We start from the raw sequence: 14,497 nt of genomic DNA on the forward strand, positions 1-14,497 counted from the left end.
AGAAAAAAATAACATACGAGAATAGATATCAGAGAGCAGGGATCCGGAGCGGCTTGAGAGCCTTGCCAAACTTTGACCCGACATTAAGCAGACCCTCGACGGCCTAGAGACGGGCTTTCTCACGCTGTGCTCGGTAATTCCAGCTCCAATAGCTTAAAGTTGTTGCAGTTAAAAAGCTCGTAGTTGGATCTCGGGATCCAGCTGACGGTCCACAGCGAGGCTAGCCACCCTCTGTCCCACCTTCTCGGCCACCCCCAGGTAGAACGCACGTAGTCTCGATATATGTCCATCAACGTACAAGTCAAGTTGTCTTGCCTTGCCTAACAGCGTTTTCCACCTGTAAACAAACGAACAAAAAACTTGTAACACTTGCATTCATGCGTTGACATAATTTTGGCATCCAACACGTACTGATTAGCAACAGGCTAGCAGCAGATAGAGTAGTTGCAGTAAATAATATTATAGATCATTATAATTTCAATCATCATCGTGATCACAATATCAAAGGCAACAAGTCGTTTCATGCGCAAGATTTTAGCTTTAGTATTTTTTTGAGCACCGGACACATGAAAATGCAGGGATAGGAAGAACATACCTTCCATAACACAGCAGTAACATGGCTACAAAAACAACCGGTCTTTGTGCTGGCACGAGCTTGGTTCCACATCTGCTTTCATGAACATGTTGTCCTCCCCTGTCGTGATGATGGCAGATGGATGTGGTATTCTAAATTGTCTTTTTTAAGGGATTTTGATGAGTAATGTTACTCCAGCTTCACTGATGTTTTGGATAGAGAAATCCTAAAACGGAAGTTGCTTGTAGACATAAGGAAGTAAAGCAGAAGTACCTCGGAAACTTGTCTATGGCTGAAAACACAGACAAGACTGACAAAGCAGTTTCTGCTCTTGCACTCCTCTTTAAAAGAAACTGCTGTATTTTAAGCCAAAAGAACTGTTGTGTTTGATAGAACAATATGTCTATATGCTGCCATAGCAGATTCATGGTGCGTTAAGCCCGCGAAATATTTTTAATTTGTCCTTTTTACCCTGGAAACCCCCGTTTACAGATGTCGCGCAACTGCTTTAGGTAGTTAAGGTAATTAATAATTAAGGTAATTAATTATATTTATTATTCAAAATGGCTGTCATTTTTAGCTTAGAATCATTAATTTATGTCTAATAAATAATTACTTGTCTTAAAGGGATCCTCTATTTTTAAGACAAGTAATTCTCAAAAGATAAATGTTAGTTAAAGGGATCCTCTATTTTTAAGACAAGTAATTCTCAAAAGATAAATGTTAGTATGAGTTATAATAATTTGATATTAAAACCCCTGTTAATCTTTTCGTTTTAACAAAGTTTGTAAAATTATTTTAAGTGATAGGTCGCCATTCTTGTTACGTCGCAGTGCGTGACATCACTGGGCCCGTTGCCGAACTTTCAGCGTGTCACTCTTAGCTACCCCAACATGTCGTTGGTTCTGCCCTTCCAATTTGAACCAGATCGGACAAGTGAAGAGCAGGACAGCACTGTCGGTCGTTCACAAGACGAGCAGCAAAGGCTAAATGAGAGCAGGAAATACAGTACCTGATAAGACGAGTTGGGAAAAACTGGTGATGTACTCGCGGCAAGTGCGTCTCAATGACTCGAAATAGAGAGTGTATGCTGTTGAGAACACCAGTTTATGTTCCTCAAGGTAATCTATTACATTTTCAAACTTATCCCAGTATAATTATGTAGATTTTTAGCATCCAGAGCTGTCGTGTGCTAAGGGTCCTCATTAAATTCGTCATCTGACAGGAACAAATCTTGGAATCAAGTGTAATCCATGTCTTGTACATTGTAACGCGTGGTAGGTAGGATACGTGAATAAAAGTACCAAAAGGGGGAGAAGCTTCCATTTATGCACATTTATTCACAAAAAATAATATTTCCACCTTGACCACTCGTCACTCGGGAGCTCAGCGGTACACACACATGCGTTCCCAGACGAACTCCAACATAAAAGTAATGTCAATGTCAGAGTCACTGTAGCGTGCCATAGTGATTTAATTATTTGGTATGATTTGGGGAAAACTCACGAAGGATAGTCAAAAAAAAAGATAACAATAGTAATCCAAATCCGCGTTTTTTCACTCACTCGCAGATCCAGGAATTAGACCAATCGCATGGTGAAGTTGCAGCCGCGATTAGGCCGTTAAATCCACAAAACAGACTGATCCGAAAAGCCGCTGTGGGACCGTCGAATCCAGAAAATAAATAGACAGATCCGAAACCAATATTGCAGCCGCGGTGGGACCGTCGGATCCAGAAAATAGACGAATCCCTTACTTGACTAAGGATCCAGGAATAATTGTTTGTGCGCCAGTTGTAACGTGTGTTAGGTAGGATACGTGCATACACGGACCAAAAAGGGGAGCAACTTCCACTTATGCACATTCACAAGAAATAATAATTCCACCTTGACCACTCACGTCACTCCCCTTGTTTCAATTTGACTGGAAATTGCATCCAAAAGCAGCACATCGTGGCATTTTACTTCGCGAGTTTAGGCAGCAATACGCAATTGTTGTGTACGCTACACATTTGGAAAGATCCCCTTTACATCATCACTGCGAGCCCACAAAACATGGCGCCAACTATCGGTCAAAATATGTACTAAATATTAAAAGATATTGCCATTGATTTAACATTTTATGTGTTTCTAACAATATATTTTAGTACAAGAGAACAATTGTGGTTTATTAGAGCCTACATGTATTTAAGGTAGAGGATCACTTTCAGGCTGAGTTATACTTCCGGGTCAGACCTGCGCCGTCAAAAAAGACCCGATTTACGACCCTGCGCCGTAGCCTGACGCGGTCCTATTGATTTTTCAAACCCTAGCGTCACGTCAACGCATATGACGTGGCGGAAATGGACTGTGATTGGTTCGCTTAAACTGTTGTTTCCGGTTCAGCGCGAAATTACCGCCATTGTAAAACATTATTTTTCTACATGCAAAAATGGACCAAGCCGACGAGAGTATCAACAAAGAGCAAGTACGACAATTTCTACAATGTCTCGTCAAGACATTATGAAGATTGCCAAATGGCAAGCAATTCGTGGGAGGAGATTGCTGAAGATACGGGGCTGGAGGTCAGCCAGCGATTGAATAAAAAAAAGGGAAAACCGCCGAGACAAGTACAGTATGTGTGTGTTCGCAATCGAATGGCCACTCGAAGCGGCGACCCAGTCGGCCAAAAACTGCCAGCTTTTTATCACTTTATGTCGTATTTGTGGTCGGTGCACTTCATCATTTATTGTGTACATACAGTATGTTTGCTGTGAGTCTGTGACTTATTTACGTGTTACACTTCCAGTATATGAAGAATAAAGCACAGGTTTGGTGTCAAAAGAGTTGTTTTGATGTTTCATTTTCAACAACAGACAGTTCACACACGATACATCATCACTGATTGAGAGTGCCTCGGTGCTAGGGGTGCAGCTATCGAAAATTTTAGTAATCGAGTAATCGACTGAAAACTATCGATTAATCGAGTTATCGGATAAAACATATATTTTTAGGTGAAGAGCAATTATGAATATACATGAGAAAACAAGACATTTCATCTAATATTGAACCATTTTCAGTCAATCAATGTCTTTATTTTCCATGTACATTGTTGAAAACAGCCAACATCTCAGATGCATCTAGATGTAACTAGAAAAAAAAAGAGTAATTCACTGCATTCACTCAAAAAAACTTTTAGATCTTATTAAAAAAAAAGTATATATATATATATAATATATATATATATATATATATATATATATATATATTTCATACCTAAAAATGCCATTACGCTTGATAACACACATCACTTAAAAGTTAGGATTTTTTCCCACGTGTTTCAATTGAATTTCTATTTGTGTCAAGCTATTTTTAAGTTCGAGTTAAGTTTTAAGTTAGTCTAAACTGTAAGTCCTGATAGGATTTTGCGTTTTTGCAGTGTTTAAAACAAATGTATGATACAGGCTGTATTAGAGCACATTAGGGACCGGTGCTACTTGGTGTTTTATCCAGCGATTATACTGAGCTAAAATTGATAGTTAGCATTATTAAGTATTTATTTTACACCCGCATCACTCCACAACGCTATGTTATGTTAAAGCCTGTATGTAAGACACGTTAGCCACGCATCGACAGTGGTCATAATTAATAAAAACTTAGCCCTCCGCAGGGCTAACGTTACGTGAGCTAGTGACAATAACGTTAATCTTATTTATTAGCGCTTAGCGCTCTACTGCTTTAAGATGGCGGCTGTTTACTAACGCCGCAGACTCTATCATTTCGCATCTAGTTCAACATACACGTGATCTCTATGAGACGCATCAGATGCGACCTGCTACCAACGTAGCATCATGCCGGCTAGTTTATAGCAACGTTGGCGTCTTTTGTAGCGGGTGTCGGCTGCAGTAAGTTTTTTTGCTTCTTCCTCTAAGCACGTGACATCAGCGCGTTGTCCCGCATTAAAAGTAGTCCGAGCAAAACGTGATGCTTAGAGCTGTCAAAATAAACGATTACTCGAGGTGAATAAAATTACTCGGATCAGTTTTTAAACTCGAGTTCCTCGAGTTGCCCGAGTTTTCGTTTCAGCTCTACTCGGTGCTTTTATGATAACATTAACATCGAAGCTTCCAACGCAGTTTGGGAAATTCCATAGACGCCAGAAATCTGCTATGGCTTCCCACTGGCTGTTTGTAGGACACGGCAAACAAATTGGGCTGGAGGGCTTTGCAGACCTCGGACAAAACGCTGGACGCAGTGTTCGACGCCAGTTTGAAGCTAGCCGCTACAGCTAACTGGTTTCCAGCCGAGGCTAGAACTCTCTATGCGGCATCAAAAGCTGGACAGACCGCCTCAAAACCGTCTTCTGCGTCGCCTATGCCTCAACATTTGTATGATCAACATTTATTCAGTGTTGATGAGCTGAAGATCCACATTCAAACGTTCCATCTTGCATTGTTCATTTTTTCCTCCGTTAAACTAGACAAGAGGAAGTCAGCAAGCATGCCCCAAAACCGTACAAACATAACGCCACACCCCTTTAGTGGCTTGGCGCTGAATTACAGAGCAACGCGTCACCTGGACGGAGAACCATCGAATGTCAAATGACGCCGTAGTTGCTGCGCCGTCACCGCAACGCGGGAGTATAACTCAGGCTTTAGAGTTAACGGAGACACTATTATAGTGGAAGGTTTTGGTAGCAACTTGATAGTTCTTTTTTTTTTCTTTTAACATTGGCACCTTTTTAAAACGATACTTCGATTCTTGACAGGAGCATATCGATTTTGGGATACAAAGTATCACGATATATCGCCATTTCGATATTTTGTCACACCCCTAGTGTCCAGTTACCTTCTGCTTTATATTGACGTCTTTGTAGCCAACACATGTTCATCTATTTTTTCCCCCAAATATTTTTGGAGCAGATTGTGGACAAAGGAGTGGGTGTCTGGAGAGGGGAGAAGGGGACGATGGGTGGGAGTCCACAGGGGACGGCTGGCTGGCTGTTTATGAGGTGAGTTTGAGGGGACAAAGGTGGGGGGGTGCATATGTGTTTGTGTGTGAGTGCATTCATCTGCATAAGGACATGCACGCACTCGTCTGCCGGTGTAGCCGTGTCTGTGTGCGCATTGCCGACTTGTTCATCAGCCAGTGTTTGCGTGTACGTGCGTCCGTGTGTGTGTTCTTTTGTTTTGCTCTGGGTTGCTGGGTGATGAGACCAGCTGGGAGGGCTGAAGCCATTCACTTCCCTTCTGCTACCCTGAAGGCAGCCAGCAGGGAGAGAGAGAGAAAAGAGGTCGGCAGACTGAGATAATAAAAAAAGAGGAAAAGAGAGCAAGAGTTTTTGTGTAGAAATGTAGATGTTTATTTTGCACTGCAAAAGTGAGTGAGGGAGGGATTCTAAACACAAATCAAAAAAATGATGAACGTGAAGAATATTTTCATAGAAGAAAGTGATGTGATGCTGAAGGGTAGGGTGGGGGGATAGCTATGAGTCGTGATAGAGCTGAGGAGCTGACTCAGACAATCTGCTACGGTGTAGGAGGTACGACGAAATAGATGACCACCTATTTAACAGGATTACAGTAATCGGGTCATCACAAAGATATACCTCTGTTTATGAAATCAACAATATCAGATTATTGATGAGCATCAATATTTACTCATTAAAAGGCATTTTTACTTTTTTTTTTTTGATTCAGACAACTTATTTTTTTTAATTTCAGAGATAGATATATTTCTCTTTCTTAACTCATTAGCAGCCATGGACACAATAGACATCCAAAATGAACGAATTTTCATGTCTGCCACCCTCCCACTTTAAATGTATCGTACCGCTACTCGTGTTAAAACTGATTTCAGAAGGTTTAAAACAGCCACATGATTGGACGCCTATCACCATCAATGGCAGCCAATGACTTAAAGCAACACTAGGTAACTATTCAACCTTTATAAAATATTTTCATAACATTTGTGATGATATGTCGACTGACAACTAATTGAATGATACCTCTTTTATATTTTGAGGGGGGTGGCAGGAATCCTGCCACACACAAAAAAAAAACCTACAAATGTGCTGACTGCTTTACGGCATACGTAACTTCCCTCTATCCCCAGTCATTATAAAGACGGACGTTGATGCGAACGCTTTCTTGCGAATTCTGCAAAGATGGCAGAGCAACAAAACAGACAAAAAGTTTGTCCGAGGAGGAAAAAAAAAGGGAGGCTACCAAGATACTCAAGAATAAACTCTGGCCCGTCTTTCACTCCCTGGAGTGATAACGCCCCCCCAAACCGAACTCATCAACACTGACGAGGTCAGGTGAGGTGGGGGGATTAGCCGCACTAAGCCACACGGTTGCTACCCGTCTTATGCTATTGTTTAACCACAATTGGATTCATTACCTTATTACTGCCGTAATTTTCGGACTGTAAGCCGCCACCCACTGGATTTGACACAAAAACGGCATTTTCTCATAGATAAGCCGCACTCGACTATAAGCGGCACCAGTCCTCACTGTATTATGGGATATTTACCCCCAAAAGATTAACCACTAACACTTTATTTGACAGCGGCATCATAAGACTCTCATAAGACCAAACGAACCACCATGACGCTTTGAACCGATCGGCTGCAAAGCTTCTTTGCTTCAAGTAATTTCATTTGGCCATCACTGCTCCATTGGGGAAGAAAGTCAACCTCTGGTGCCACCCTCTGTCAACATTTTTGTCGTCCAACATGCCTCCTAGCATGCATTGCAGCGCTCCAGATGTAAATAAGCATCAAATTCATGTTCTGTGCTATTTCTTCAGTTATTGTTCCAGTTGTTTCATTAATTGGTAGTTATCGTATCTGATAAAACTTACACAGTAGCGCCATAAGACTCTCATAAGACAATCATATTTATGACATGACACTGTCATGAACATTAATGAATGCTTATCACATGTCTTTTAGTATCAGGCAAATTATCTCATTTTTGAATGGAAGTAAAAGATCTGAGCTGGACATAAAGGATGACAGGATGACTGAATGACATCCGTCATAAGCATTCAGTAATGCCCATGATTGTGTCATTATTATGACAGTCTTATGACATCGCTGCCAAATAAAGTGTTACCTATTTACCTAAATAACTCAACAAATAAGCTGCACTGGACTACAAACAGCAGAAATTCAAAATGAGGGGAAAAAGAAGCGGCTTATAGTCCTAAAATTACGTTATTTATCCTTCACACAGCCGCTGGACACAGAAATAACGCTTAATCCGTCTGCAGGCGACCGGGAGATTAATTTTTGATTGATTGATGATTTTACAACACTGTGCGGGTGTGCGCTGGTCCTCATGGGAAACGCAGTTTTCCTCAAGGCAAAACACTACTGCTTATGTCCACCGACATCACTGAAATTTACCAAAACTGAAAAGTTAACTTAGTGTTGCTTGAAATCATCAAATTTAGGAGTCAAACTTTGAAGAAAAGTTTAATATTTTTGTGGTTTTGGAAAGAAGAAGAGACTAGTATCATAAAGCAGCCAGAGGCTGGAAAAAGGGAGAAAAAGATGGCAAAGCAGCTAAACTGTCGCTGCAGGCCTCTGAACTGTTGTGGCGGCTTCCTTGTTCCTGACATGAGTCGGCACAAGATTAATGACCTTCCTGTTTTCAGCTCCAATGTCTGCTGCACGACACATTTTTACAGTGCACTTTCAAATATCACCCATTGAACTGGAGGAAAGTAAAGAGAGGGGGCGCATGCATTGATAACAATATTGCTAAATTTTCTACTTTTACTAACAACTTATGACAGCACTTATCTGTCACCTTAACTGGGTGTTAACAACCCCTTCCTCTACTAGCAATCTCAAATGGCTCTTCTAATGTTCAGTTGAGTCGCTTTTCAACTAACCTGTGACACCAGTTGCAAATAATCTCTGTAGTGGTTATAGCGTCAGTCACACGGTTTTTTTTTTTTTCCAAGAGCTTCCAAGTCGAAAGAACTGTAGCATATCTAGAATGTGTGACAGACACTCTTTGCTACACACATGCAAGCAGTCTACACACTGTAATCCAAGGCAAAAGTCATAAAATTGACTTCTGCACATTTTTAGATGGGAGCGTTATATAACTGATGTGCTCCATGTAATGTTCGCTATTTTACTAATTCACATTTCCTCTTTGTAAAAACAAGAAGGGCTTCCCATAAAAATACTTTCCCCTTATGATTTGTCCCTTGTAAAGTCACAAAATATTTAACGGAACTGAAGTGGGAAGAAAAAAAGACTTTAGTGAAAGGAAGATGGTGCAAAAGTGAATGTGCGAGGGAGCACAACAACTTCTTTCTTGTAAGTCACCTGACAATGGGGCGTTGCATTGCCTCGAGTAAACACACCTCTCTCACACTCGCTTCTCTGGCTTCCTGTATCAAGTTCAAGTTGCTGAATGAAGGCTGAAGAGTTGTTAACTGTGTAATTTCTACAGGGTTTCAGTCATTCAGAGGTGTTGCGTAAATCTGACATTAGTAAATTGTTTTCTTCTTGGAGATGCGTTTGACTGTTTGTGTTTTAACATGGAGGTTTGAAAGTTGCCGTCATATTTTCGGGATCAACCGCCCCACCCCCCCGCCCCCCAAAAAAATGTTTATTATGGACTTTAAAAAAATATTCCAACAAAGAAACAACAACAAACAAAGAAAAAGTGAAAAAGAGGTGTAACTTCTTCTAACGAGGTCTAACAAGGTCTAACGAGACTCCACTCGTTACCTGTATTAATGGCACCTGTTTGAACTCATTATCGGTATAAAAGACACCTGTCCACAATCTCAGTCAGTCACACTCCAAACTCCACTATGGCCAAGACCAAAGAGCTGTCGAAGGACAGCAGAGACAAAATTGAAGACCTGCATTAGGTTGGGAAGACTGAATCTGCAATAAGTAAAACGCTTGGTGTAAAGAAATCAACTGTGGGAGCAATTATTAGAAAATGGAAGACATACAAGACCACTGATAATCTCCCTAGATCTGGGGCTCCATGCAAGATCTCACCCAGTGGTGTCAAAATGATAACAAAAACGGTGAGCAAAAAAACCAGAACCACACGGGGGGACCTAGTGAATGACCTACACAGAGCTGGGACCACAGTAACAAAGGCTACTATCAGTAACACAATGCGCCGCCAGGGACTCAAATCCTGCACTGCCAGACGTATCCCCCTGCTGAGGAAAGTACACGTCCAGGCCTGTCTGTGGTTCGCTAGAGAGCATTTGGATGATCCAGAAGAGGACTGGGAGAATGTGTTATGGTCAGATGAAACCAAAATAGAACTTTTCGGTAGAAACATAGGTTCTCTTGTTTGGAGGAAAAAGAATACTGAATTGCACCATACCCACTGTGAAGTATGGGGGTGGACACATCATGCTTTGGGGCTGGTTTTCTGCAAAGGGACCAGGACGACTGATCTGTGTAAAGGAAAGAATGAATGGGGCCATGTATCGAGAGATTTTGAGTGAAAATCTCCTTCCATCAGCAAGGGCATTGAAGATGAGACGTGGCTGGGTCTTTCAGCATGACAATGATCCCAAACACACAGCCAGGGCAACAAAGGAGTGGCTTCGTAAGAAGCATTTCAAGGACCTGGATTGGCTTAGCCAGTCTCCAGATCTCAACCCCATAGAAAATCTGTGGAGGGAGTTGAAAGTCCGTGTTGTCCAACGACAACCCCAAAACTTCACTGCACTAGAGGAGATTTGCATGGAGGAATGGGCCAAAATACCAGCAACAGTGTGTGAAAAGCTTGTGAAGAGTTCCAGAAAATGTTTGGCCTCCGTTATTGCCAACAAAGGGTACATAACAAAGTACTGAGATGAACTTTTGGTATTTTCCAAATACTTATTTTCCCCCACGATTTGCAAATAAATTCTTTAAAAATCAAACAATGTGATTTTCTGTTTTTTTCCCCCACATTCTGTCTCTCATGGTTGAAGTTTCCCCATGTTGACAATTACAGGCCTCTGTAATATTTTCAAGTGGGAGAACTTGCACAATTAGTGGTTGACTAAATACTTATTTGCCCCACTGTATGTCTCGCAATGCTTATGTGTGTCTACCGAAGGTAGAATATTACAGTGTATCAAATGATATAAAAGTGATGAGTGATACAGTGGGAATAAAAACAGATGGAGGGACGACCCCAAAACTCCCCTTGTTCTTCACCCCAACCCCTCCTTCTCCTTCCCACCCCCAACCTCTCCCTCTACATTGAGCTGTGACACTGACACACCCTGTTTTATAGCATATCATTATCTGGTCCCTTTTACCCATATTCCAAAAATCCTCCAACACACACACACACACAATTTTTTTTTTTTTTTTTTTTAATGTGAAATTGTCACTCATATATACATTCTGGAGATTTTAAATATATCTTTTTCTTGTGAACATGATAAAAAGACATGAAAAAAAATGTTCATCTTCAAAAGAAACCCCTGAATGTCTCCACTTAAATCACATCTTTGATTTACTTCAAATATTTTAATGCAAACCTGTAAAAATGACTAGACAGGGAAAAAGGGGAAAAGCTAGAAAGAAGAGCAACCGGATTTCTCACCAAGAGGGAGATAAAAGAAGAGCGAGAGAAATCAAGCTAAAAGGAGGGAGGGCTGTTGTGGGTACATTGCTCCAGTTGGTGTTGCTATGGCCCTGCCCTCCCTGCTCACTGAGCCATTTCCTGTTTTTGACCTGAAATCTTTATTTAGAGCCATTCCTCCTCGCTGCTCGGCATTCATGGCTTGGCTTGAAGTCCGGAGGGATGAACACTGTAATAAAATCCCATTTTGAGCGTTAGTTCTTTGGTGCTGTATTAAAATGAAGACCACTGTACGAGTTGCTCGATTGAATTTTTGCCAGCCAAGGTTTTACAATTGACGATGAGCCCTTTCATGCACGAATCATCATTACTTCTAAACCTATACAGGCAAGGGCGTAGGTTTGGTCTCAACATTGGTAGGGACGATATAACAGCATTACCTGCATGTACACTTTTTGCTGGGGACGGGACATTTATAAACCCAAACAGACTGGGTGAACAGAAGTCAGGGCTACATTTCTCACCAATATGAACCTAATTAATTGATAGGCTAAATGATCAATGCAAAATAAATCTGTATTGACTTAAACTAACCTTCATGTCTATTGCTTCAGGTGATACACCGTTCGATTCAAACCTTTGTTTTCAAAAACTACGAGATAAACCTTTTGAAAACTTCTAGAATAAATGTCTGGATTTTATTAGCAAATTTAAATTTCCATATTTAACCACAAATTATATTAACATACACAAGAAATACAAACCTTTTAATCATCAATTAACTATTTATAAGGGGGTAATCCTTACTTCACTACATTTCTTACAGTTTAATTAACGTTAACAGTAGAAAACATACAGGAGAATATTTCTCTCAATGCAGCTTCCTCCTCGAATTCGAGAAATTCACACTGATTAACGTTATGCTAACTCAGAATAGAATAGGTCTTTATTGTCATAGTCAACAACAGAACATGGTGAACTACGAAATTGGATGTGGCACTCCAGTATAAATATATGTATTTCATAAATAAAATAAATAAATCGGAAAAATATATGCTCTAGAGCTATAAGTGCATAATTATAGCTTACTTAGACTGAAATATGTACAGTGGGGCAAATAAGTATTTAGTCAACCACCAATTGTGGAAGTTCTCCTACTTGAAAAGATTATAGAGGCATGTAATTGTCAACATGGGTAAACCTCAACCATGAGAGACAGAATGTGGGGAAAAAACCCAGAAAATCACATTGTTTGATTTGTAAAGAATTTATTTCCAAATTAAAGTGGAAAATAAGTATTTGGTCACCTAATAACAAGCAAGATTTCTGGCTGTCAAAGAGGTCTAACTTCTTCTAACGAGGTCTAACGAGGCTCCACTCGTTACCTGTAGTAATGGCACCTGTTTTAACTCATTATCGGTATAAAAGACACCTGTCCACAACCCTCAGTCAGTCACACTCCAAACTCCACTATGGCCAAGACCAAAGAGCTGTTGAAGGACACCAGAGACAAAATTGTAGACCTGCACCAGGCTGGGAAGACTGAATCTGCAATAGGTAAAACGCTTGGTGTAAAGGAATCAGCTGTGGGAGCAATTATTAGAAAATGGAAGACACACAAGACCACTGATAATCTCCCTCGATTTGAGTCCCCGCCAAATGGCTGGAGAGACTGGTCATCAAGCACATTAAAGCTGCAATACCGCCTTCACTTGACCCACACCAATTTGCATACAGAGGGAACCGTTCAACTGAGGACGCCATCGCCACAGTGCTGCACACACTTCTAGTGCACCTGGAGCATAAAAACACCTATGCACGGCTCCTCTTTGTGGACTACAGTTCTGCTTTTAACACCATCCGGCCATTCAAACTCCGGTCCAAACTTCACCTACTGGGCCTCAACACCGCCCTGTGCAATTGGACTGTGGACTTTTTGACTAATCGCACACAGAGTGTCACAGTGGGCAAAAACACCTCCTCCACTCACCATCAACACCGGGGCCCCTCAAGGGTGTGTTCTGAGCCCTCTGCTTTACACCCTGTACACTCATGACTGCTCCACCCCCTCTGCATCCAACCTCATCGTCAAGTTTGCCGACGACACCACAGTGCTCGGACTCATCTCCAACGACGATGAAACGGACTACAGAAGAGAGGTGCAACATCTGGAGTCATGGTGTCACAAAAACAACTTGGCTCTAAACACAAAGAAAACCAAGGAGATCGTGGTGGATTTCCGTAAGGGGAGTCACATCATCCATCAGCCTCTTACTATCGGCAACGATGTGGTGGAGAAGGTGAGAAGCTTCAAATTCCTGGGGGTAACAGTGACTGAGGACCTGTCCTGGGGGGACCACATCTCCACAGCGGTGGGCAAGGCACAACAACGCCTCTATTACCTGAGGAAGCTGAAGAGCACTAACATCCCCAGACCACTGATGGTGAACTTTTACAACTGTGCCATCAGCAGTGTTCTGACATACGGATTTTTAGTGTGGTTTTCCAGCTGCACTAAGGCAGACCAGCAGGCGCTCCAGCGCGTGGTGAAAGCTGCCGGGAGAATCATAGGAATGACTCTCCCTGAGATCAGCACCATCTACTCCACTCGCTGTTTGAGAAGAGTGCACAACATCCTGCGAGACCAGCACCATCCTGCTCACAACCTTTTCCACCTACTGCCCTCAGGGAGAAGGTACAGGTCCATACAGGCCAGAACATCACGACTGTCCAACAGTCTGTACCCACAGGCTGTGAGGCTACTGAACTCTGCCCCTCTCTGCTCCCCTCTTACGGACAATAATCCACATCCACCAACAACAATAACTCTGAGCTGGTTTGCATTGTTGCAGTATGTCACTATCCACTATTTCCTCCTCCCTGACACTTGCCCATTGGTTGACAACCTGTAGGCTGTACTTGATTATACTTGAGTAACTTATCTGGGTTTTGCACTGATTTTTGCCTTTTTTCAACTGGTGTATTTTTGCTCTGCACTTTAGCACTGACATGACCTCATGCTGCTGTTGAATCTTTGCTGTGCATATGTCCAAAACTGTGTCAATGTTTACACTTGGTACTGATGGGTATTTATGTTATGGGGTTGCACTTTGCACTTTACCAACTTAGCTGTATGAGCTGGATGGATGCTCCCAACAAAGTTTCGTTGTGCTTTTTTGTAACAATGACAATAAATATTCTGAATCTGAATCTTTCGTGTTTGGAGGAGAAAGAATATTGAATTGTATCCAAAGAACATCATACCCACTGTGAAGCATGGGGGTGGAAACGTCATGCTTTGGGGCTGTTTTTCTGCAAAGGGACCAGGACGACTGATCTGTGTAAAGGAAAAAATGAATGGGGCCATG

Source organism: Corythoichthys intestinalis, chromosome 10 (genome assembly GCF_030265065.1).
Source record: "Corythoichthys intestinalis isolate RoL2023-P3 chromosome 10, ASM3026506v1, whole genome shotgun sequence".
Classification (NCBI taxonomy): Eukaryota; Metazoa; Chordata; class Actinopteri; order Syngnathiformes; family Syngnathidae; genus Corythoichthys; species Corythoichthys intestinalis.